We start from the raw sequence: 24,290 nt of genomic DNA, 5'->3' as shown, positions 1-24,290 counted from the left end.
CACTGTATATGCATTCTTCGCCTACGTGTCAGCCTTTACCACCAGACCATGAGCTTCTTAAGGAAAAGAACAGTTTCTGACTCATGATTGTGCCCCTCATGTCCAGTACAGTGGCATGTAGTAAGTAGACGCACAACAAATCTCTGGTCGATGTGTTAGTTAGTTGGTTACTTTCAGTTAGTTGGTTATAAGGGGATTTGGAAACCTGATGACAATTGTGTTGAACAATGTTAGGATGATACAGCCGAAGAAAGCAAGTATAGGGTATTCTTGAAAAAAAAAAAGGCTGAGAAATACTTGTGACCTCACATGACATTCAACATATTTTATTAAATATTTGACTTAACCTCACTTCTAAATTTGTTAGGAGCAGGGCTGGTATCCTTCTCTCTCTGATTTTTGAACCACAAACAGAATCTGACATAAATTTTTTTTAAAGTATTCAATTTGATTGAATAATTCCCAAATCTTCTGTTTACAGTCCTTATTTTCTTTGGTTTCACTGTGGAAGTTGACAATAGTTATTCCCTTCTTCAAACTCCCCTCCTGCTGCCTCAATGACTTGATGCTCCTGTTTTTTCCCAATCTCCTCAGTATTCCTGTCTCCTGTTTTTCCACCATTCTTGAATTGCAGACACTTCCAGACTTGGTTCTCAGCCCTCTCTTCTTTTCCCTTTAAATTCTCTTCTACCAAAAATATTATTGCTTAAATTATTTCCTCTATGTGGATGACGCCAAATAATTACCACAAGCCCTGACACGTCTCACGCCCTCTCTTTCATGCTAAGCTACCACTTGCATGTCAGGAACCCAGTGTGCCTTGGAGCTAAAACAAGAAGAAAGGCACCATGAGGGCAGCATGTATGCACTCTCAAATGAATTTTCAACCTACCTCAGCTCAGCTGTTGGAAGATAGTGGGGCCACCATAAGGAAAAAAGTTTCAACTTTAAACACCAGGATTTTAACACAGAGGATAAAATCATGGTGACTTCAGGACCCCGGGGTTGTTTGTAATGAAGCATTGGCAAGTTGGCAGGATGGTTTGGAACTGGAAAGCCTCCGTCCAAACTACTCTGGCTAGGACCCTTCACTCTCCCTCTCTCTGGTGTTTTTCTTGGGCTCAGGGTAGACTGCTGAAGCCACTTTACCTGAGGCCTAGTCCTGACTACTATAGTGTTCCCTGCCTTTGAATCTGCTCCTGACCAATTACTCTGGACATAGCTTTGTGAATTCAAACTCAGCTCCAAACCTAGGAATCTGGTTTCTGAACTTTCCCACTGAGAATGCTTCTTAGTCTCTTCTCACTTGAACTTTGCATGGTTAACCTCTAGCCTCGACCCTCAGGCTATATTAAAGAAGCTGCAGAACCCCAGGCTCCATTTCTAAAAAGTCATGCAATGGGTGATATGACACTAAACTCACAGCTGTTCTAACTCATTTGCCCATAATTGCATATTGCCCTGTGACTTCTTTTGTAATTATTTCTTTGTATTATTATTTAGCTTTATGTTCTGCAGGACAGACTGCTAAATCACATTTTCCTTTTCTTTCTTTTCTTTTTTCTTTTTTTTTTTTTTTTTGAGATGGAATCTCGCTGTGTCGCCCAGGCTGGAGGACAGTGGCGCGATCTAGGCTCACTGCAAGCTCTGCCTCCCGGGTTCATGCCATTCTCCTGCCTCAGCCTCCCGAGTAGCTGGGACTACAGGTGCCCGCCACCACGCTCGGCTACTTTTTTGTATTTTTAGTAGAGACAGGGTTTCACCGTGTTAGCCAGGATGGTCTTAATCTCCTGGCCTCGTGATCCACCCACCTCGGCCTCCCAAAGTGATGGGATTATAAGCGTGAGCCACCGTGCCCAGCCCACGTTTTCCTTTTCTTACAGAGTAATGGGCTTATAGCTGGGCACCAGGATGCCCAACTGTACACTCGGTTTTCCAGACTCCTTGTACCTCCTTGCAGCTAGGGTGGCTGCGTGACTAAGTTCTTACCACTAGAATGTAAGCATAAATGAAGTGTGCTGCTGCCAGGTCAGCCCCAAAACGATGAAGGTGCCCTCCTCCATGCTTCTTTCCCTACTTGTAAGTTGGAACATAAACAGGCCTGTGATCCACTTTGAACATCCAGCAGGGAAAAGCCTTTGGGCAGCCTAAATCCATGTAGTCCATGGACTAGTTTCTATCAACAAGAAAATAAGTATAGAAATTGAAAATAAACACTCAGAAATGTTTATAGCAATTTAATTACTCTGATCTGATCAATCTGATCACTATATAGTACATGTATCAAAACATCACAATGGGCTGGGCGTGGTGGCTCATGCCTGTAATCCCAGCATTTTGGGAGGCCAAGGTGGGAGGATTGCCTGAGGTCGGGAGTTCGAGACCAGCCTGACCAACATGGAGAAACCCCATCTCTACTAAAAAATACAAAATTAGCTGGGCGTGGTGGCACATGCCTGTAATGCCAGCTACTCGGGAGGCTGAGGCAGGAGAATTGCTTGAACAGAACCAGAACATGAGCTTGTTTTGGCTGCTCCTTGCAGCTTTTAGCAAGCGAGACAAGAAAGAGATGAGCTCAGGCAAGACTTTTTGCAAGTATGTAAGCAAAGGTGGAAAGGAATGGACAGTGTCCAGAAACGGAGGGCCTTGGAGAATCAGAAAAGTCAATTGCCCGTGTAGCTCCAAAGAGTAGAAAATAGTATTACCACTTGCAGCCTGTCTCAAAGACCTCTCAGTAAACTGTTGCAAGGGACAATGCCAGGCAGGTCTGTAGTAATGATCAGAGTATGGGTGCATCTTCCCATCCAAGTCCACGCTGCAGAGGACCTCAGAGTACACACTACTGAAGAGAGGCAGAGAGATGAGCCAAGCATGCAGGCTGGAAAATAAGTCATGCTTAAGAGCTTGACCCAGAGTGGGATTTGGATGTGGTAACTGACCTGTGGAACTGACTAGAAGTCTATCAAGTTTATAAGGAATTGTAGTGCCAGGGAAGCCACAGTTTGGCCCAGAAGGGCCCACGTTCATTCTCCCCCAAGGAGTACACACTTTCCACACCCTTCAAATGTGGCCACAGAGGGTACAGAAGAAGGAAGGACTTCCCAGGGGACAAAGACAAAGTCAAGGCTTCTGGGAGGCCCCACCCAGAGAGGGGAAGCATGGACCAACCATGGAACTGACTCCACTGCCAGGGCAGGGAGGTCTTAATAATTCCTGCCCAGCAGGGTTTCATCATTTTTAGGCCCCTGTTACTTGTCTTCAATTCTTCTGAATGGGAAGTTTTATGGTGGTTTTCTTGTTTCTACTTGTCCACTGAATAGTGGATGTTTGTCAGAACAAAGAACAGAAAGGACATTTTAGAGTGAGTATTTAAAACAGAGGTTAGAGAAGGGACAGCCAGACCTGTGGAGTTCTGGGGTCACCTGCACGCTGAAGGAAAGCATGGCAGGTTGTGAGGCACGGTAGGGGCAGGACGGTGAGGGGAGGGAAGGGGAGGGGAAGCTTCAGAATCAGCTGGACCTGGGTCAGATGCAGGCGCATCACTTTTAGCAGTGGCTCTCACCTGGCACACTGCTGATCTGGCCAGAACCTTTTCCTTCTCTAAAACTGGCATAATCATGACAACTGTGTAGGATTGTTGGATGGACTAAATTAAAGCAATTATTTCTATAGTGCTTAAGGAAATGCTTAGTACACAGGATGCACTCAATAAATGGCAGACAGCACTTCCCAAGAAGGTTCGATAACTCAAAATTTCTAAAAAGTTTGGTGAAACATACAACTGGCATTCTGGGAGATTAACTGTTCATGCTCTAACACCTCAATTTAACAAGGAATGGTGACAAAATCATCCTGTAACTACACTAAAATAACTACAGTCCAAGAAAGAATGTCCCCCTGCCTGAGTATGGGCTCAGTGCTGCAGTGACTAAGCTTAAGACAGTACCACATTCACTCTGCTGTAGCTTGAAACAAAGCAGGGAGGCAGGATTGGAAAGGGGGAAGAGGAGGGAGAGGAGAAGAGAGGCAATGCAGTACAGCAGAAGAACACAGGATTTAGGTCCAAACATTAGCAGATAAGCAGGTGAGCCGAGTATTTAAAGAGCATGGCCCCCACAGCTAACATCATACTCAATGGTGAAAAACTGAAAGCTTTTGCTCCAAGATGAGGAACAAAGCAAGGATGCCCACTCTTATCACTGCTATTCGACATAGTATTGGAAGTCCCAGCCACAGCAATTAGGCAAGAAAAATAAATAAAAGCCATACAGATTGGAAACAAAGAAGTAAAATTATCTCCGTTCATCAACAACATGATCTTATATGAAGAAATCACCAAAGATGCCACCAAAACACCCATTAGAACTAATAAACTAATTCAGTAAAGTTGCAGGATACAAAATGCACATACAAAAATCGGTTGCATTTATTTCTATGCACTAATAACAAACAATCCAAAAAAGGAAATTATGAAAACAATTAAATTCACAATAGCATTAAAAAGAATAAAACCCTGAGAAATAAACTTAATCAGAAAGGCAAAAGACTTATACACTGAAAACTATAAAACACTGATAAGGAAATTTTTAAAGACACAAATAGAGGTAAATACATTTCATGTTCATGAATCAGAAGACTTAATACTGTGAAAATGTCCATACTACCCAAAGCAATCTATAGATTCAATGCAATCCCTATAAAAATCTGAATGGCATTTTTTACAGAAATATTAAAAAATCCTAAAATTCATCTGGAACTACAAAGGACCCTGAATAGCTAAACAATCATAAGAAAGAAGAACAAAGCTGGAGGCCTCACATTTCCTGATTTTAAAACATACTACAAAGCTATGTATGGTAGTATGGTACTGGCATAAAGTCCAACATATAGACCAATGGAAAAGACTAGAGAGCCCAAAAATAAACCCACACATACATAATCAACGGATCTTTGACAAGGGTGCCAAGAATTCACAATGGAGAAAAGATAGTCTCTTCAACAAATGGTGCTATACATATGTAACAAACCTGCACGTTGTGCACATGTACCCTAGAACTTAAAGTATAATAATAAAAAAAAATGGTGCTAGAAAAAAATAGATATTCACATGCAAAAGGGCATGGCCCTGGAGATAGCCAGACTGAGTTTAAAGCCTTGCTTACCAACAAGTTAGTTATCTTCTCTATCTTAATTTCCTCATCTACAAAACGGGGATAATAAAGGTAACTTCCTCCTAAGGCTGTTAGGCGATTTAAAGGTGCTTAGACTAGCCCCTAACAAACAGTTCTAATTTAATTATTGTTATTATCAGTGGGATCTGAGAAATGGAGCCTTGATTTCCTTTTTTGTAAAAGGGAGATAAGATCTAACTTGTCAGGTTAGTGGGACAAAGTGAATGACGTAGCAAATGTAAAGCCCCAGTCCACTCCAAGGTCTAGAGGAGTCAGAGAAAGTCCACTGAGCTCCAGGGTGAGCTTGTTCCCAAAAGGCTGGGGAAAAGGGACCCCAACAGAGAATATTGGGAAGAGGAGACCAAAGGAAGGATCCTTTCCCTCACACTGGGTGGGTCACCACAATAACACCCTAAAGCCAAAGCCTTCTCTCCTCTACCACTCTAGTCAGAGTCACTAGCTGGTGTTTTTCATTACCTTTTAGTCCCAGAGTCCCAGATGAATGTGTACAATCAGGAAAGAGGGGTTTAGCCAGCTGGGTTGAAAATCTAATGTTTAACATTCTTACTATGTTACCACACTTCCTCTAAACCACTCCTTCGGGATCTTGGAGTAATCCACCAAAACACATTCACTGATATACTAGTGAACAAATTTCAAAGTTTACATCTCTTTCCCCATTTGATCCCACAGTGAGATGGGCAGTGCAGCATTCTCCAGTTTACAGAGAAGAAATGTAGAAATTGGGGACTGATTCACCCTGACCAGCCCTCATCCTTCTGGCCCAGGGCTTTTTTTTTTTTTTTTTTTAAACAATACTGACCACTGGAGCCTCTTTTTGGAAGCAGTCTCTGCCACCTGACCCCCAGAGAAATGAAAGACATAGATTTGTTCTCCATAATGACATTAATGCCTTTTGCAAACATTTACTGAATCTAGAAGAAATATAATTGCAGAAAGTAAAAAGTTTCCTCTTCAAAGTTTCCCTTCTTGTTAAATAATAAATCATAAATGTTAGAAATAATAGTTTCTTTTAAAATTTTTCTTCAAGCCTCCTTGCTTTGTGCTAATAACTCTTTGTTAAGCCCTATCCTATGTAGCTGTTGGACATGCTCACAGGCATGTTCCAGCTCACAGCCTATGCCCCTTTCTTATTTGGAAATGTTATTACTTCTTTAAATTTTTCATAAGCAACTTCCACTTTTCCTTTGTTCTCCCTTGCCTTTACCTATCTAAAAAAGTTTTAGGCTCTTAGCAAATCGGGTATCAGTTTAGACTGTGAGGTTCGGCTCCAGCCAATGGATGCAGGACACAGCAGTGAGGACAACCCAAATGTGTAAGGGATAAATATGTCTGCTTTTCCTTTGTTCGGTGTACTCTCGTGGCAAGACTGCTGGTGAGTATACCCTTTCCGCAGAAAGTAAAAATTGCCTTGCTGAGAGAATTAAATTTATGTTCAAGCGCTATTTCTTTGTGGCACCGGGGAACAAGCATTTTGCATGTCTAACATAATGATTGTGGTAAATGTCAATAAAAATCTTGAAGCACATCTCTCCTTAGAATTTTTGGTAAGAGTTTATGGAGGAAAATCCATATAATCAAATGAAAATATCACAGTAAAACTCTAAATGCATCATAGAAATTAGCAACCATTAGTCAGTTTGCCTGTTTCAGAGAAAGCTCAGAAGAAACTCAGTTTACCTCTACAATGTTAAATGACGTTAACACCTTCTCCTAAAGCATTTTACTTTCCCCATCAACAAAACAGAGTATATCAGCTGAAATAGGCCACAGACCTCATTGTCTGTCTGTACGAAACTGGGGCAAAAATGAACTCAGAAAGACAAGTAATAACCTGGTAGCAATCCATGGAAAGTTAACCTTGCTGACATTCCTCTTCACTTCCCTCTGTTGGATGTTCCTGGAATTTGCATTTGTGGAAAGTTGCATACTTGCAGTGAACAAGTTCCACTGGTCCTGTTGTAGTGGATTCCACCTAACCTTTTATTCCTCTCATCCCTGTCCAGCTAACGTTCTCTCACTGTTCAGCATATGTAAGTCAAAGACAGAAGTGCATGAAGACATGTGTAAAGATGCAAAATTCCCCCAGGAAACTCATTATCTAGAGCAGCCAGGGCCAATCCTCTCCTCCTCCCAGGGATTCCTAGCAATATCTGGAGACATCTGCATCAGTCATGACTTGGGGGAGGGGGGTACTATTGGCATCTACTGGGCAGAGGCCAGGAATGCTGCTGCACACGCTACAATGCACAGGCCAGCTCTCCACAACAGAGAAGTATCCAGTCCAAAATGTCAGTGGTGCTAAGGTTGAGAAATCCTGACCTAGAGGGTGAGATGAGACATATAATACAGGGTTAAGTGTGGCAGAGCTGTAATAGAGCTAAAACTGGAGTGCTATCAGATTGATAACATTTAAACAAGCGGCTATTACTTGCCAACAAGTGTTGGCAAGAATGTGGGGAAAATAGTACCCTCATAACATGTTGGTGAGAATGTAAACTGATAGAACTTTGGGGGAAGGCAATTTGGCAATGTCTAATGAGACTTTAAAATATATACACTATTCCTCTTTGCTTTCCTTCCATTCCTATCTTCTTTCTTCCTTTCCCTTCTCTTTTCTTCCTTCCCCAGAACACAGCAATCAGCATGTAGCTGGGAATGCAACGTGAGGCTGGGGAGTTTGGGGAGGTACATAGAGGCATGAGCTATGGCTGGGAAGAGCTGTGAGCTAGAGGGACTGGAGACTGATGATTAAGCTACATAGAGACACAGGCTAGCAGGCCTGGCAGCCGAGGACAAGAGGCAGTGGCAAAGGTGGTGGACACAGAGGAGGCAGGATGACCTTCACATTTGTAAGACTGGTTACTTTATGCAAATAAGCAAAAATATTGAAGATAATGAGAGTCAGGTTTTCTAACTGCCAGAGAAGATATGTACAAACATATAAAGGGGGAAGAACAGAAAGCTCTTTGGGTGTTAGATTGAAATTGTAGGTATAAGTATGAATCATGATTTTATAATACACAGCCCAATATAGAAAAATTTATAAATGTGTGTACACATATACACATATATTTCCTAGCTCTGTCCTCTGAGAGATCTAGAAGCAATAATACCCCAGTAACAATGGGCACATCAACCTCCTATGTATTGGTGTCTAAATACAATTCTCATATTGTATATTAGATCTCAAGACTTATTCATCCTACATAACTGCAACTTCGTACCTTTTAATCTACATCTTCTGTTTTTCCCTGTTTCCACTAATGTACAACACAAGGACTACAGTTACTAATACTGTATTGAGGCTGAGCGTGGTAGCTCACACCTGTAATCCCAGCACCTGGGATGCCAAGGCAGGAGGATGATTCAAGGCTGGAGTTGGAGGCCAGCCTGGGCAACACAGCAAGACCCCTCCTCTAAAAAATATTTTTTTAATTAGCCGGGAATGGTGGTGAGCACCTGGAGTCCTAGCTACTTGGGAGGCTGAGGTAGGAGGACTGCTCAAACCTAGGAGTTAGAGGCTGCAGTGAACTATGATCACGCCACTGCACTCCAGCCTGTAGTACAGAGCAAGACCCTGTCTCTAAAAAAATTAAAATTAATAAATATTGTATTCTGCTAATTTGCCAAGAGAGTAGATTTTAGGTACTCTTATCACAAACACAAGAAAGGTAACTATGATGGGCATGTCAATTTGCTTGACTGTAGTAATTACTTCATTACATCTATGTTTATCAAGATAAATACAGGAAAATATCATGTTGTATGCCTTAAATATATAAAATATAAATAAGACAAAAGTACCATTCTCTACTAAAAGGGAGGCCTAACTAGGTCAAGGAAAGTAGAAGATGAGTCCAGATCATCTGGTGGAGCCAGAAAATAAAGAAATGCTCAATGAATAATAGGGATGTGTTAAAAGGACACAGGAGGCAGCTCCAAGGGGTCCCCATTGGCCAAATTGAGCACAATTTGAGCATTAAAATAAAAAACAATCATGAGACTTCAACTTATTGAATACATAAGGAATCCATGAACAGTTCTTAGTAAAAACATAACAGAAAAATAAAGTTCTTCCTTATAGTAGAATGCCAACTAACAAATGTAGAAAGAGTGACGGTGATAAAGAATCATCACTTGAGGCTGGGTGCAGGGGCTCATGCCTGTAATCCCAGCACTTTGGGAGGCCAAGGCAGGTGGATCACTTGAGCTCAGGATTTCGAGACCAGCTTGGGCACCATGGTGAAACCAACTCCATCTCTACAAAAAATACAAAAAAAAAAAAATAAGCCAGGTGTGGTAGTGTGCACTTGTAGTTCCAGCAACTTGGGGGGCTGAGGCAGGAGGATCACTTCAGCCCAGGAGGTTGAGGCTGCAGTGAGCCAAGATCATGCCACTGCACTCCAGCATGGGCAACAGAGTGAGACCTTGTCTTAAAAAAAAAAAAAAAAAGAATCACCATTTGGCAACATTCATAGAGGTGGCTGATTCAGGCAGACGTCATCAATAAATGGTAGTTTCTATAGGTACAGGTTTAATGAGGAACAGGCTATTTGCATAACCCTAGAATACTTCCCCACAAAGACTAGTACAAAGGTGTTTTCAAACACCTTTGGGGAAACAAAGGGAAACGAAGGAAAAATGGCGAATTTAAGGTGAAGAAATCTGGCAAACACCAACATAACCAGGTGATTGAGGTCAATATCCCAGCAGTGGGATGGGTTGGCACCATGTGCCTTCTGTTGTAAGAAGCTAAGAAGAGCTGAGTTTCATTTCTGAAGGATTCCTGCCAAGAATGCATGACCTCAGTCAGGCTGTGAAGAAATACCCAATACACCCAGGTTGGGAGTCATCCTACAGCATGTAGGACCTATACAACTGCAAACACTTTAGGAACAGGGAAAGTCTGAGGAACCGTTCCAGAAGAGACATGGTAACTAAATGTAACATGAATCCTAGATCAGACAGGTAGAAGAGACATTTGGGGGATAACTGACGAAACAGGAATGGGCCCTGTGGATTGGATGATAGTGTTTTGTATCAATGTCCATTTCCTGATTTGATGGGTGTACGCTGGTTATATAGGAGGACAGAGTGCTTGCTTTTTTTTTTATGCTGGAGTGTTTTCAAGAGTGATGGAGAATAATGTCTATGACTTCCTCTCAGAATAAAGACTGATGATGTATATTTTATATATATATATATATATATATATATATATATATATATATATACATACACACACACAGAGAGGCAGAGACAGAGAGAAGGAGGGAGGGAGAGAGAGGGAGAAATTGAGATTTCAAACCTAATGCCATGGAGACATAGAAAAAGATTATACTACTTATTTTCTCTTCACCAGACCCATGTGATAGTTTTTGTCCAGAGAAAGGCCTTCCTTACCCCCATTCGAAGAACTGACTTACTAAAAATCAAACAGGGCAGGAGGTGAATGATTCACTGATGTGCTCCCAATAAATTCTATACTTGATCCCTTGCTTTGGTTTTCTATAACTAGTCACTGCCAATGGCTTTGAGTCTTAACTCTGGCTTTCTACCTCCTTAGGGAGTGAATGCTGCTGATAGACTCCGCTGCCTATCTTTGAATTACATGGTCTGAGTCTGTCTGGGGGCAGCTCCAGAATTTCTACAGAGGATGTGCTTCGGGATAGCTTGGCTTAAAAGGGGAGACCAGGGGCTTGCCTTAAAGCTGCATTTATAAAGCAAATACACTGCTTTTATTTAGACCGCATGTTTGCTTGGAAGGCCTTTGGACCAACTAGTGCACTTATGGAGGGGCTAATGTGCCCTCTAACCCAGCCCCGCCACCTGCCAAGCCATCCCTTGATAACTGGTCAATCTGCACATGGGTGAGTCAAGGCCAGGGCTAGTAGAAGCTCCAGCTTAATGTCCCAGGGAACAATGTAGACACAGGACTAGCTGATGAGTAATTAGAGGGGTTGATGAACATCCTCAGGAAGGGATGGAGCAGGCTGTGCTGGGCAGGTTGCTTTCCACAGTGACACCCAGTCTGGCCCAGCCTGAGGTGTACAAATGATTCACATCTGAGGAGGGGTGACAGAATCATGGGAGTAGGGCAGTATCAGGGGTCATGGGCAAGGGAGGAGTTCAAGGTTGTAGATAGATAGGACAAGAGGCCAGCCAAGGAAGAGGAATAAAGAGGAGGACATAAGACTGGGGGTGATGAAGAGAGGGGTGGGTATAACCCAGGATGTCAGAACCTTCCTCTCAATGGTACTAAATCCCCTCCCCCGCCCCCCAGTTGGCTTGCCAGGACAGGTAGAGAGCAACAAATATCTTTCAGACTGAATTAAGTAATTAGCTTAATTTGGGGGTGGGGGGCAATGCCTTCAGTCAGTTTAGAACTTTGCAGAGTAAACTAGAGACCCAAGTCAGCAAGAAGGCACAGGGGAGTGAGGATGGTATAGGTGGACCCAATACATTGTCCAACATTGCCATCAGCACCCTCCTCCTGACCTGTGGGATGGGTGGCCAGCTGTTTGTGTTTGTCCACTAAGAACTGAGATGCACAGACAGTACAGGTAATTCCAACACGAAATTAAAGCTTCTTTGGAACTTTGCCCTATGCCTTCAATCATGTAGTGTTGGGTAACCTCAGTCCTGAAATTTAACTTCCTCTCATATTCCCCACAGAGCAGTTTCTCAACCTTTGATGCTATTTCCTCCTCGAAGTCCAGTATGATGTCAGAGGACGGGAGAGAGGAATATGGAAGAACTGCAGCAGTGCCCTCTTAGCACTCAAAACATGCTTGTGGAGATACTGCCAACCCCCAATAGCCAGAGCTGAGTGGGCCTGCCTGGGGTGGCCCACATCTGGATGTCCTGCCTCTTTAATTCCAATGTTTATACGCTCTTCAGAGGGTACAAAGCTCTTTCACATACATAAGTTAATGGAACCCATCAACAATCCATGCAGACAGGTAGAAAAGTAATTATTATCCCCACTATATAAATGCAAAAAACTTAAACATGACAATCTATTCAGGGTCACAAGAACTCACAAAAGTGGGACTAGGATTCAAAGACAGAACCCTGTGCTCCAAGTACCTCTAGTCCACTGTTTGTAAAAGCACAAAGTCTCCGCACTTATGCAGATAGCTCCCCAGCCCCACCACCACCTCTGCCATCCACAGTAGGACTGAGTTCCGGGTGACTCCTCCACAAATACAGAATCCAGAATGAGGAACAAAGGATCATCAAGGCTGGAAAGGGGGAGGCTCAGTACCTGCAGGAGGAATGACAAAGGGAGGAACAAAAGGCCCATGGCCAGGAAAAGAGAAAGCAAGTAAGAAAAGTGTGTATAACATCTCTAAGTCATCTAAGGATTAGAAATCTTTGCACTTTTACCAGAATATACATTTGCACCCATGTTTACACAAGTGCCAATACTTAAATTTTTATCTAGGAGGAAAAGAGGGCAACCAGCATTTAAGGAGTACTTCCTGTATGAGACAGACCATGCTCAGTGCTTTCTCTTTTAATCTTGGGAGATGGATATAATCTTCATTTTTACAGATGAGGAAATTAAGACTTAGAGAGGTGAAGCTATGTGCCCAAGGTCACAAAGCTTGAACTGGAACAAAAGCTGGTCTGACTGCAAAGCCTTGGTCTTCCATTTATACTGCATTAATCATGCCTTGGGCCTGGTCTCTGCCATCTAGAATCCTGCAAACAGACTTAACCACTCTGTTGGGTATAATCACAGGCCAGAAAGCATTTGAACTAATGTATATTCCAAGGAGAATGGCTAATGGGTAATCTGAGTTACAGTAATTCCCATTTGAGTTATAGTGATTCCCCTTGCCCCAGCCCAAAGAAATAAGAGGCTGGTCTTAAGTTATCACGCACTGCTGCTCCTCAGCAGCAGGCTGAGAAACTTGGGGGAGAAGCAGCCAGCCTTAGGCACGTGTGTACAAGTGATGTTGAGAGTGTGTGTCTGGGTGCTGCCTGGCTACAATGCTGTGTGTGCATTTCTTCCACTGTGCACGTGTGTTTCTGAAAAATGAGATGGAGAGTTAACATGCTGTAGTTTCTTAAACAGATTCCGGTGAACACACATGAAAAACAATCTCATACTTTAATGTTTTAAATTCAGTCTCCATTCATAGAAAACATATGCAGGCCTGTTCTAACAAATATCTTGCAGAACAGCAAGATATCTAAAATAGGTCTGATCTGATAAAAAAAAAAAAAGGAGTGGTAGTTGATAAATGCATTTGAAAGGTTTAGACAAGAGGAGTGTCATATGTAATTAAATCAAAAGCTCAAAGTTTCGAATTCTAAAGACAAAGAAAAAATTTTTGCCAAAATGACCTATTTTCCTAGTTATATGATAGTTACAATCAATGTAAGTGTTGTCCAAATGGTTAGACGTCCAGATCTCCACAGGATAACTAGGTCCTTGCTGTCTCAAGGCACAAGAGACAACTCTGGAAGCTTATCTCAAGTACACAACTCTGACTGGCAGGGTTTGCTCGCTCATCTTTTTAGAACAGTCCAGTTTGTTTAGACAAGCCTGGGGTTAACAGAGCCAAGGTGTGTGTTTCTAACCGTATCGCTTCTGTCCCAAAAAGAGGAAAACTCTGTTTACTGGACTCAGGCCACTAAATATCAGATCCACTGCCCATGGAAAGCAGGGTTAGCAACAGTTGATGGATCAATGGAAAATCCAGCAACTCTTCTCAGCAATACAAAAGTCCATGCATTAATGAAACGTTGTGCGGTACACGGAATTTGTAGAGAGGAGATTGATTGTCTGTAATTGACATTTACTTTATTCTCTGATACAGACTAAGTTGGAGCCGTGAGAAAGCCCTTTATTTCTAAACGGCATCTCAAGACCAGGTAATGCTACTTTCGGAGGAAAAGGAGGAAGAAAAGGGTTGTAATGACAATAACAAATTACGGGGGAAACATTTCGTGGAAATTACTCAGTTTAAAAAACTGACCTGGCCGGGCGCGGTGGCTCACGCCTGTAATCCCAGCACTTTGGGATGCCAAGGAGGGTGGATCACGAGGTCAAGCGTTCGAGATCAGCCTGGCCAACACAGTGGAACCCTGTCTCTACTAAAAATACAAAAAATTAGCCTAGCGTGGTGGCGGGCGCCTGCAATCCCAGCTACTAGGGAGGCTGAGGCAGGAGAATCGCTGGAACCTGGGAGGCGGAGGTTGCAGTGAGCCGAGATCGCGCCACTGCACTCCAGCCCGGATGATAGTGCGAGACTGTGTCTCAAAAATAAATAAATAAATAAATAAAAACTAACCTACAAATGCTTTTCAGGGCCATTTTAATGATTACCTTAATAAGACTAAATTGTTTCCAATATTCACAGTCACTCCTCAAATTACATGCGTGCGGAATTTCTAAGCAATTTTGTGTAGCTGCAACTTGTTGAGGGAAAGCAATAAAGTAACTCTGCTACAGAACAAAAGCACTTTTGTCTCGTGGTGGTGAGGGGGCATACCCTGAACAAACAACCCCGACAGTGTTGCTAGTTACTAGTTCCCGAATCTCTAGAAGCCTGCACATGGTTCAAGCTGTTCCCCAGCGGACACAGCACAGTACCAGATGTAACTGGAGGCTGAAAAATGTTATATCCCTAGGCTTCACGAGAGAACCCCAGTTTCCTAATCACCATCGATGGCAATGAGACTGAGTTTGGAAAGAACCACGTGTGCAAAGGCAGACGCAACCCGTGCGGCGCTCTCCTGGCCTCTGCGCCCAGCCCGCCAGCCCTCAGCAGCGGACGCAACGCCGATTTTGCATCTAGATTGCTTTTTGCTCCTAGCGGGGAAAAAGGTGGGAAAAGAGCAAGTTGTGCCATACACCCGCCGGGAGAGTCTTGTCCCGGGGTTTGGAGTGGGTCTGGAGCCCAGGCTTGCACGCCAGGCAACCCCGAAAAGCCGCAGGCTAGAGCCCTGCAGGCGCCGCTGCGCCCCGGCCTCCCCACGACGCACGCCCTGGTGACTGCGGCTCGGGGTACCCTCCCTGCGCCCGGACCCTCACTCACCGCTCACGTTCACCCGCGCCGCCGAGCCCGGGAGCGGGGGCCCCTGCGGCTGCCGCATGCCCTCGGGGTCGAGCGCGACGGGGCGACCGGGCTTCGGGCTCCGGGCTCCAGCCGGGCGCGGAGAAGCAGCGGAGGACGCGGCGGGCGGGCGGAGCGCCTCCTCTCCAGCGACCCCTGCGACGCGTCCAGAGCCAAAGGAAAGTTTGGCGGTGCGAGGGAGGGACCTAGGGACAGCGGCCCCTCCCTGCCCCGCCCCGCCCCGCCCCGCCCAGCCGGGTGCGTTCGAAGTTCCCACTGGAGAGCGTCCCCAACCTGCAAGGCCGCGAGCTGCGCTCAAAGGGGCCCGTGCGAGCCGCGGGAGGGCAGCGCTCTTGCAGACGCGTTCCTGCCTGGGATCGTCCCCAGGTGGGTGGTCGGCCGGCCCCGAGAGGGAAAAGCGCCCACTAAAGGACCGCTAGTACCCACAAGCCTCACGGAGCCATACCTCGGAGCTCCGTATTAGAACGCAGTCCCTCTGCCCCTCTGTCCTCAGAGATTTGTTTGAAGTGGCTGCGGGAAGTGCAGCCCACACCCACCACCCCCGTGGGAGGCAGGCTCTACTCCAAGCCCGACCTAACGCTGGAAACCTCAACCCCAAAGCTACCCGAGGATGCGGACAGCCCCCAGAGGCAACCAACAATATTTAAGGTTCTTGTAAGAGGTTTCTTGGCCTCCTGGGGCAAATAGTCCTGGATACTTTGTTTTTCAAAGCTGAAATATAAAACCTCCACTGACCCACCTTTAGTAAAGAAGAAAGATGCAAAGTAAAACAAATGTCATGAAGGCATTGTTCTCTCTGAATTCTGCAAAGCAATAACGAAGTCACAGAAATGTTCAAAGTTGTGCTTTCCTGGTGACCTTACAAAAAGGAAATACTGTGAGGTGAAGTCCTTCCCACTCAGACTTCAGGCCCTTAGGAAGCAATGAGAGTTGTGTGCCCAGATGTCTTCCTGTGACCCTTTGCCATCCATCCATCCGTTCATTCATTCATCTTGCATTCACCATTAATACTGCGCCCTTCTGTGTGCCAGCTAGAAACCTCATCCTTGCAAACAACCTGTTAGATAATCTGTCCCCTACCATCAAAGAGATTCTGTTTTCTCTGCAGAGGATGTTTTAATAAGGTTACGTCCCTTACTCCGTGGGTCTTATCCTATAGACCATAATAGCCTAATGTGCCTCAAACCTCCTCGGGGCTACAGCTAAGTTTTCATCAGCATGTGAAAATTATTGTTTCATCTGAGTGTTCAGAAAATTATTGCGGTGTCTTGCAGTTGAACTGTGTAGAGAGAAGTACAACTTGCAAAGCTAGGGCTAAGGAAAGATCATGTGTTTACTTTTACAAGCAGAAGCTTTGCATATGATAAAAAGCTCGGTGGCAAACATGGTGAAAACCCGTCTCTACTAAAAATACAAAAAGCCGGGCATGGTGGCACGCACCTGTAATCCCAGCTACTCTGGAGGCTGAGGCAGGAGAATCGCTTGAACCTGGGAGGCGGAGGTTGCAGTGAGCCGAGATCGCGCCACTGCACTCCAGCCTGGGCGACAGAGCAAGACTCCGTCGGGGCGGGGGGGCGGAAAGAGCTCTGTCAAGGGAGTGAACAGCTCAGCTCAAACATCACGGTGCTGAAGGGCAACCTGGTAAACACAGAAATACTCAACCACCAGCATTTACTGAATACTTGACGCAACAAAGGTGTAGTATGTTGAGTAAGATGTTGCAGGCTAGACTGTAAACACCACTAACAGCCTTCTTTTGCTGGGAAAATCTGTTCTGAATCCAAACAACTTACTAACAAAGGCACTTGGGAAACACATTATGTTGTACCTTGGGAACTTCCTGAACTCGAGGTAATTGCAAAGCAGAACAGGGATCCCACAGAGTTGAATCTGAATCCTTAAAAAGGAGGAAAGTGAAGAGGGCATGGGGAGCTGTGTTGCAAAAGGAAAGAGACTTTCCAGATAGATGGTTTTTAACAGCTAGATGGGTCAGATGTGAGGGGAAGGCCAGAAGGTGTTACAGAGAAACAGATTCAGAGAGGAAAAGCAGTGATAAACAAACAAACAAACAAACACCTATGGGGAGAAGCAGGAAAAGAAAAGACGAGGCAAACGACAACTAAAAAGAAAGATGTGGCCCCCAATTCCTAATTTTTAGAAGGTAGCCCAGGGATTATCCACCAGAACCTCCTACAAATCCTTGTTTGGCCTGTGGTGTCTCACTTCTCTACCGAAATGTTTTTATTAGCAAAGCCAAATTAAAATTAACATCAAAATGGCAAGGATGAAGGCTGAGGGTGTATTTTGTCTTAGAGATCACTGGCTGGAAAGTCATTCAAAACTTTCAACAAACATTTGCTAGTCAGCTTCATGTATACAAGTGTTGTGTTTTGTGTTCCTGGAAACACAAAGAGTTATAACGTTGTTTCTATAAGGAGGTAAAAGGGGCATTCCACAGTGCTTGATAGAATGAAATCGTGATGGCTGAAAGAACAATTGGGGGTGGATGTGGTGGCTCATGCCTGTAATCCCAGATATTTGGGAGGCCAAGGTTGGTGGACCACTTTAAGGCCAGGAGTTCAAGACTAGCCTGGCCAACATGGTAAAACCCCATCTCTACAAAAAATACAAAAAATTAGCCAGGCATGGTGGCATGCACCTGTAATCCCAACTACTTAGAAGGCTGAGGCCAGAGAATCGCTTGAACCCGGAAGACAGAGGTTGCAGTGAGCCGAGATCACACCACTGCTCTCCAGCCTGGGTGACAGTGAGACTCTGTCTCAAAAAACAAAGTAAATTTAAAAAACACAAAACTGCCTGGCTCCTGCCACAGTGAGAAGCAATGTGGGACTCAGGCAAGGCTTCTTCCTCTCTGGATTTATGGAAAGAGGCCATGTTCCTCTGTCCCCAACTCACTTTGGGGCTTCAATCATATGGGCAGGAATTCACAGATGTGTTGTTCTTAACTTTGGGAAGTATCTGAACTGAATCTCTGCTGAATTTTGCTCATCTATACTAATTAGCAATGAGGATGCCTACAGCAGGTGGATAGTGTGAGAAAGTGGAATGGGAGCTGTAATGTGAGAGATGAAAGTGGTACCTGAAATAACAGTTCTGAGAAAAGACTGAGCAAACAGTTAACTCCATAGAAACTACTGGCAAAGAGAGTACAAGAACGGTAGGTGGCCCTGTGGAGTATCTCTCAGTAGTATATGAGTGACTTCAATTGAAAGTCATGGAAATAGTCCATAAATAAAAAAATCAAAAATAAAAATCAACATGTTGAAAAAACAGAATCTAAGGTAAGCTCCCTGTTTTACTCGGTTTCTGGTTCATTATAATTTCATGTACATTCACTTGAGTATTACTTTAGCATACGTGTGAGCTTGGCTAGTGTGATTCTGTAGGCAAATATTGTAATTCTCAAGGGGAAGTTTCAGACAGAAAATAGGAAGCTAGCATTGTAAATCTTTTACAAATCCTTTCTAAAGAGCATTGGAGATTATGGGACAGAAAGTGATAATCCACCACTACTACAGTAAGCATGCTTTAGAGCAGTCACTCAGGACAAAACACCCTAAAGCTCCCATCCAAGCAGGCTTTACTTTCACAACTACTTTACCTACCTTCCAGTTTTGAGGAAATTCTATCTGGAGACAATAATTGAGGTTTTCTTTTAATACCATTCCTTGTTGCCCTCATGACTCCTCAGCTCACTGAGGCAAGAGAATCTATTTTTTATGAGAGCATTTATCAAGGGTGGACACAAAAACAACAAAACAACCACAAAAAAAACCAACAAATTTTTAAAAGGAAAAACAGAAAGCGGACCTGGCATGCCTGTAACCTCAGCATTTTGGGAGGCCAAGGTGGGCAGATCACTTGAGCCCAGGAGTTCAAGACCAGCCTGGGCAAGAAGGCAAAACCCTGTCTCTACAAAAAAAATACAAAAGTTAGCCAGGCATGGTGATGTGCACCTGTGGTCCCAGCTACTCAGGAGGCTGAGGTGGGAGGATTGCTTGAGCTCAGGAGGTAGAGGCTTCAGTGAGCCATGATTGTACCACTGCACTCCAGCCTGGGTGACAGAGCAAGATCCTATCTCAAAAAAAAAAAAAAAAAAAAAAAAAGGTAAGAAAAGAGAAAGAATAAAAGAAATCAATTCCCAGCTTGTAAATAGATTTTTTTAAATTCATAGCAGAAAAACTAATCTTAAACACCAAGGTTTGTGATTTTGCAAAAGATGGGTTCTCTGGAGCTTCAAAGGGCTAAGTGCAGAAAGAAGTGAAACATGAATGTTTTGTCCATAAACAGTCAATTAGAAGAGAACAGATGAAGAACCAGACCACCCTCCCTGTAAGTTAGATAGGGTTTCCTGACCTGGGGAGGAGAATTTGAATTGAAGAAGAGATAGCACTGAAAGCCATGGGCATGGTGTTTCTGACCTGTCACCACTCCTCAGGCTAAGTTATTAGGGACACTTAGGTCTCCGCTCAAGTTTAGGAACCCAGGAATAAAGTGGTAGATTGCACTATTATTTAAAAATATATTGGCCGGGCGCGGTGGGTCATGCCTGTAATCCCAGCATTTTGGGAGGCAGGGGTGGGTGGATCACGAGGTCAGGAGATCAAGACGATCCTGGCTAACACGATGAAACCTCATCTCTACTAAAAACACAAAAAATTAGCTGGGCATGGTGGCAGGCGCCTGTAGCCCCAGCTACTCAGGAGGCTGAGGCAGGAGAATGGCATGAACCCGCAAGTCGGAGCTTGCAGTGAGCCGAGATCATGCCACTGCACTCCAGCCTGGGCGACAGAGCAAGACTCTGTCTCAAAAAATAAAAAATAAAAAATATATAAGCTGCCCCTGGCTGGAAGCAGTGGCTCACGCCTGTACTCCCAGGACTTTGGGAGGCTGAGGCGGGCAGATCACGAGGTCAGGAGATCAAGACCATCCTGGCTAACACGATGAAACCTCATCTCTACTAAAAAAAAAAAAAAAAAAAAAAATTAGCCAGGCATGGTGGTGGACGCCTGTAGTCTCAGTTGGTTGGGAGGCTGAGACAGGAGAATGGCATGAACCCGGGAGGCAGAGCTTGCAGTGAGCCAAGATCACGCCCCTGCACTCCAGCCTGGGTGACACAGTGAGACTCCATCTCAAAAAATTAAAATAAAAATAAATAAATAATATAAGCTGCCCCTTTCCAGAGGAGAATTCAACTTCTCTGCCTTATTGATGTCAGGTTTATCCATTTGACTTGCTTTAGCCAATAAAATGTGAGCTTTTCTAGCCAGCACAAGGTTCATTTTATTCTCTTTTTCCTCTACCCTGATATCAGCAATATCAACTCCGCCAGCCTGGATCTAGGAGAGCACAAGGCATGGAGAAATACCATGGCTGACCCAGGAAGGCCAGGTGAGTGAAAAATAAACCTTAGTCTTCCTAAGCCACTGAGATTTGGGGAGCATTTGTTACCAAAGCATAACGCAGATGACCCTGACTGATACAATTAGAGAAGAGGTCCCCAACCCTTTTTGGCACCAGGGACCAGTTTTGTGGAAGACAATTTTTCCATGGACGGGGTAGGGGATGGTTTCGGGATGATTCAAGCACATTGCACTTATTATGCACTTTATTTCTATTATTATTACCTTGTAATATATAATGAAATAATTATACATCTCACCATAATGTAGAATCAGTGGGAGCCCTGAGCTTCTTTTCCTGCAACTAGACAGTCCTATCTGGGGGTGATGAGAGACTGTGACAGATCATCAGGCATTAGATTCTCATAAGGAGCCGCACCTAGATCCCTCGCACGTGCAGTTCACAATAGGGTTTGTGCTCCTATGAGACTCTATAATAATGTCACTGCTAAATCTCACAGGAGGTGGAGCTCAGGCAATAATTCAAGTGATGAGGAGTGGCTGTTAATACAGATGGCGCTTTACTCACTGGCCCACTGCTCACCTCCTGCTGTGTGGTCCTGTACCTAACAGGCCAAGGACTGGTACTGGTCTGTGGCCCCAGGGTTAGGGACCCCTGAAATATTGTACTGTGCCCTGCTTTCCATCTGAGACTTGGATAGAAAATATTAATGGAAGTGCTTCCTACCAACCTGATATGGGGAGCAGCAGTACTGAAGTGGTGACATGGCAGAAACAGACACAGGAGGGACTGAATCCACAGTTTCCTGTGAGCCCCAGAGTGATGGAGAATAGCACTCAAGTCAGTTCTTTGCTGCTAAATACCTAAAAGGAAACCTGGGTGGTGAATGCAGCAGGGACAGAGGCCAGCATCCAAAGATTAGGAGGGAGAATCACCCCCAAAGGAATGTAGTGAGCCAGGTGTTTACCACCCACCCACTCTACCCCAACACCTGAACACCTTAAAGTCTCTTTAGAACCTAGATGCCACACGGAGAAAATGAGAGGGGCAGAAGCCTAAATATAAACTTAAAATGACTGAGACTGTTGCATTTGCCCAAGTTTACCTGGAAAGCCATACGACTAAATTATTCAGTCAGTGATAAAAATAGGGGGTTCAGCCGGGCACGGTGGCTCATGCCTGTAATTCTAGCACTTTGGGAGGTCAAGGCGGGCGGATCACAAGGTCAAGAGGTCAAGAGATCGAGACCATCCTGGCCAACATGGTGAAACCCCGTCTCTATTAAAAATACAAAAATTAGCTGGGCGTGGTGGCAGGTGCCTGTAGTCCCAGCTACTCGGGAGGCTGAGGCAGGAGAATTGCTTGAAGCTGGGAGGCAGAGGTTGCAGTGAGCCGAGGTCGCATCACTGGACTCCAGCCTGGCAACAGAGTGAGACTCGGTCTTGGAAAAGAAAGAAAGAAAGAAATAGGAGGTTCAAGATAGAATTCAGATCCGCTTTTACAAAAATAGTTGTATGTTTGTCTGCCTAAGTTTGCAGCCTGAGATATGTATACACACTTCACCAAGATAAGAGAACATTATGGAGACTCCTTGAGTTCAACAACTGTGGAATGCTGAGGGTCCACCTAGGCAAAGATGAAGTCATGTGTGGACAATGATAGCAGCTTGTATAATAGACTACCTTCCCCCAAGCCTGATGTCCATGCTATGCCTAGATATTGGCTTTGCCTAAGGCAGCCATCAAGGATCTGCTTCTAGCAACATATTCAGCTGCACAAATATTTATTCTAGTAAACCTGAAAAAGGAAATAGTTGTAAATAAATCCTGCCAGAATTTTCTGCATTCTATGCACTAAACTTTTTTCCTTGTTTTGCAAAAGAAAGCTGCAATATGACACTAACATTCTCATCTCCGGGATTGATTTTTTTCAATTGGATTTGAGGGGCACTGGCCAGATTAATATTTAATGTTTCTGTGTAATTTGAATACTAACACAGTAGACTAAGATAATGTGAATGCACTATTAAAAAAAATCAGAGCTTTAACCTTTAGTTCCTCTGAAATAGAGGGCTGATGCCTTTAAAATGGAAGATCAAGGGCTAAGAAGTTTTCAGGCTTTGATGTAATACAGTTTGAAATAAAAAATATATATGATTAAATAGGATTCTATAATATTATGAAAGAAACATATTAAAACAAGTAAATCACATAATTTTATACTTCACTTTGAAAGAATTTAGTTATTACTTACCAGCAAGAAAATATGTCATGATAAATGATCTTGCTATAATAGAAGATTTTCTAGGAGGTTCAATATTAGGGTTTTTAATTACTTGGACATGGCTTACTTTCATTACGCTGTGTTGTGATAGAACTAGTATAGCAAAGGCGAATAACAATGACGGGTACAAAGTATAAATATGAGTGAGGAAAATAATGACCAATGTGTGTAGAAATAAGCATATAAGTAAAAAGTTGTGAAAAACAAAAGAATAAAATTGAAACATCTTATAGGACTTAATTAAAGTGCCCATGACTTCTAAGATTCGCTGTCAAGTTTGAAAACTTTTTTTTTTTGAGACGGAGTCTCGCTCTGTCACCAGGCTGGAGTCCAGTGGCGCAATCTCGGCTCACTGCAACCTCCACCTCCCGGCTTCAAGCGATTCTCCTGCCTCAGTCTCCTGAGTAGCTAGGACTACAGGCGCGCACCACCACACCCAGCTAATTTGTGTATTTTTAGTAGCGATGGGGTTTCACCATGTTGGCCAGGATGGTCTCGATCTCTTGATCTCATGATCCGCCCACCTCAGCCTCCCAAAGTGCTGGGATTGCAGGCCTGAGCCACCGCACCCAGCCTTCAAGTTTGAAAACTTTTATACGTTCTACTGTATTTACTAGTTAAAAACCTTGGCCAATTTCACTCAGTCTCTACAATTATAAATGGAGTAATAGTACCTACCACCAAATGCAGTGGAAATTAAACAGATAAAATATATTGTGGTAATTTTTTAAATGCGCTTATTACCTGGAAAAAACCAATTATTTCATGATGATAAAATGATCAATTCATCAAATAATGAACCTTCAAACTATATGAAATAAAAATTATCAGAGCCAAAGGGAGAAATAGACAAATCCCTAATTATAGTTGGAGATTCTAACACTTCTCAATAGGTGATAGGACAGGTAGACAAAAAAATAAGGTTATAGAAGATTTGAACAACCCCATCAACTAACTTACCTGATTGGTGTTTATAAACGTTACACCCATCAACTACACAATACGTGTTTTCAAGTACACATGTAATATTCACCAAGATAGACTATGTATTTTTTAAATTTTTTATTTCCATAGTTTTTGGGGAACAGGTGGTATTTGGTTGCATGAGTAAGTTCTTGAGTGGTGATTTGTGAGATTTTGGTGCACCTTTCTCTCGAGCAGTATACACTGAACCCAATTTCTAGTCTTTTATCCCTCACCCCCTTCCCACCCTTTCCCCTTGAGTCCCCCAAAGATAGACCATATTTTGAATCATAAAACAAGTTTCAATAAATCTAAAATAATTGAAATTATTCTCTGGCCAAAATGATAGTAAATTAGATGCCAACAACAAAAA

The 24,290-nt window shown here is 43.6% G+C and overlaps 1 protein-coding gene across 1 annotated transcript in view; it reads right to left on the bottom strand.

Annotated features, from left to right (window-relative positions):
• Positions 1–15,452, bottom strand: part of LPAR3 (lysophosphatidic acid receptor 3) — an 81,637-nt gene extending 66,185 nt beyond the window's left edge. Inside the window, exon 1 of the mRNA XM_014345861.2 lies at positions 15,248–15,452. The gene's annotated coding sequence lies outside the window, so the exon portion shown is untranslated. The remainder of the gene's footprint in view (positions 1–15,247) is intronic.
• Between the last annotated feature and the right edge of the window lie 8,838 nt (positions 15,453–24,290).

The sequence above is a fragment of the Pan paniscus genome, chromosome 1, assembly GCF_029289425.2.
Source record: "Pan paniscus chromosome 1, NHGRI_mPanPan1-v2.0_pri, whole genome shotgun sequence".
NCBI classification, from domain to species: Eukaryota; Metazoa; Chordata; class Mammalia; order Primates; family Hominidae; genus Pan; species Pan paniscus.
Note: the sequence above shows the minus strand (reverse complement) of the source record. Positions and strands in the feature narration are given on the sequence as shown.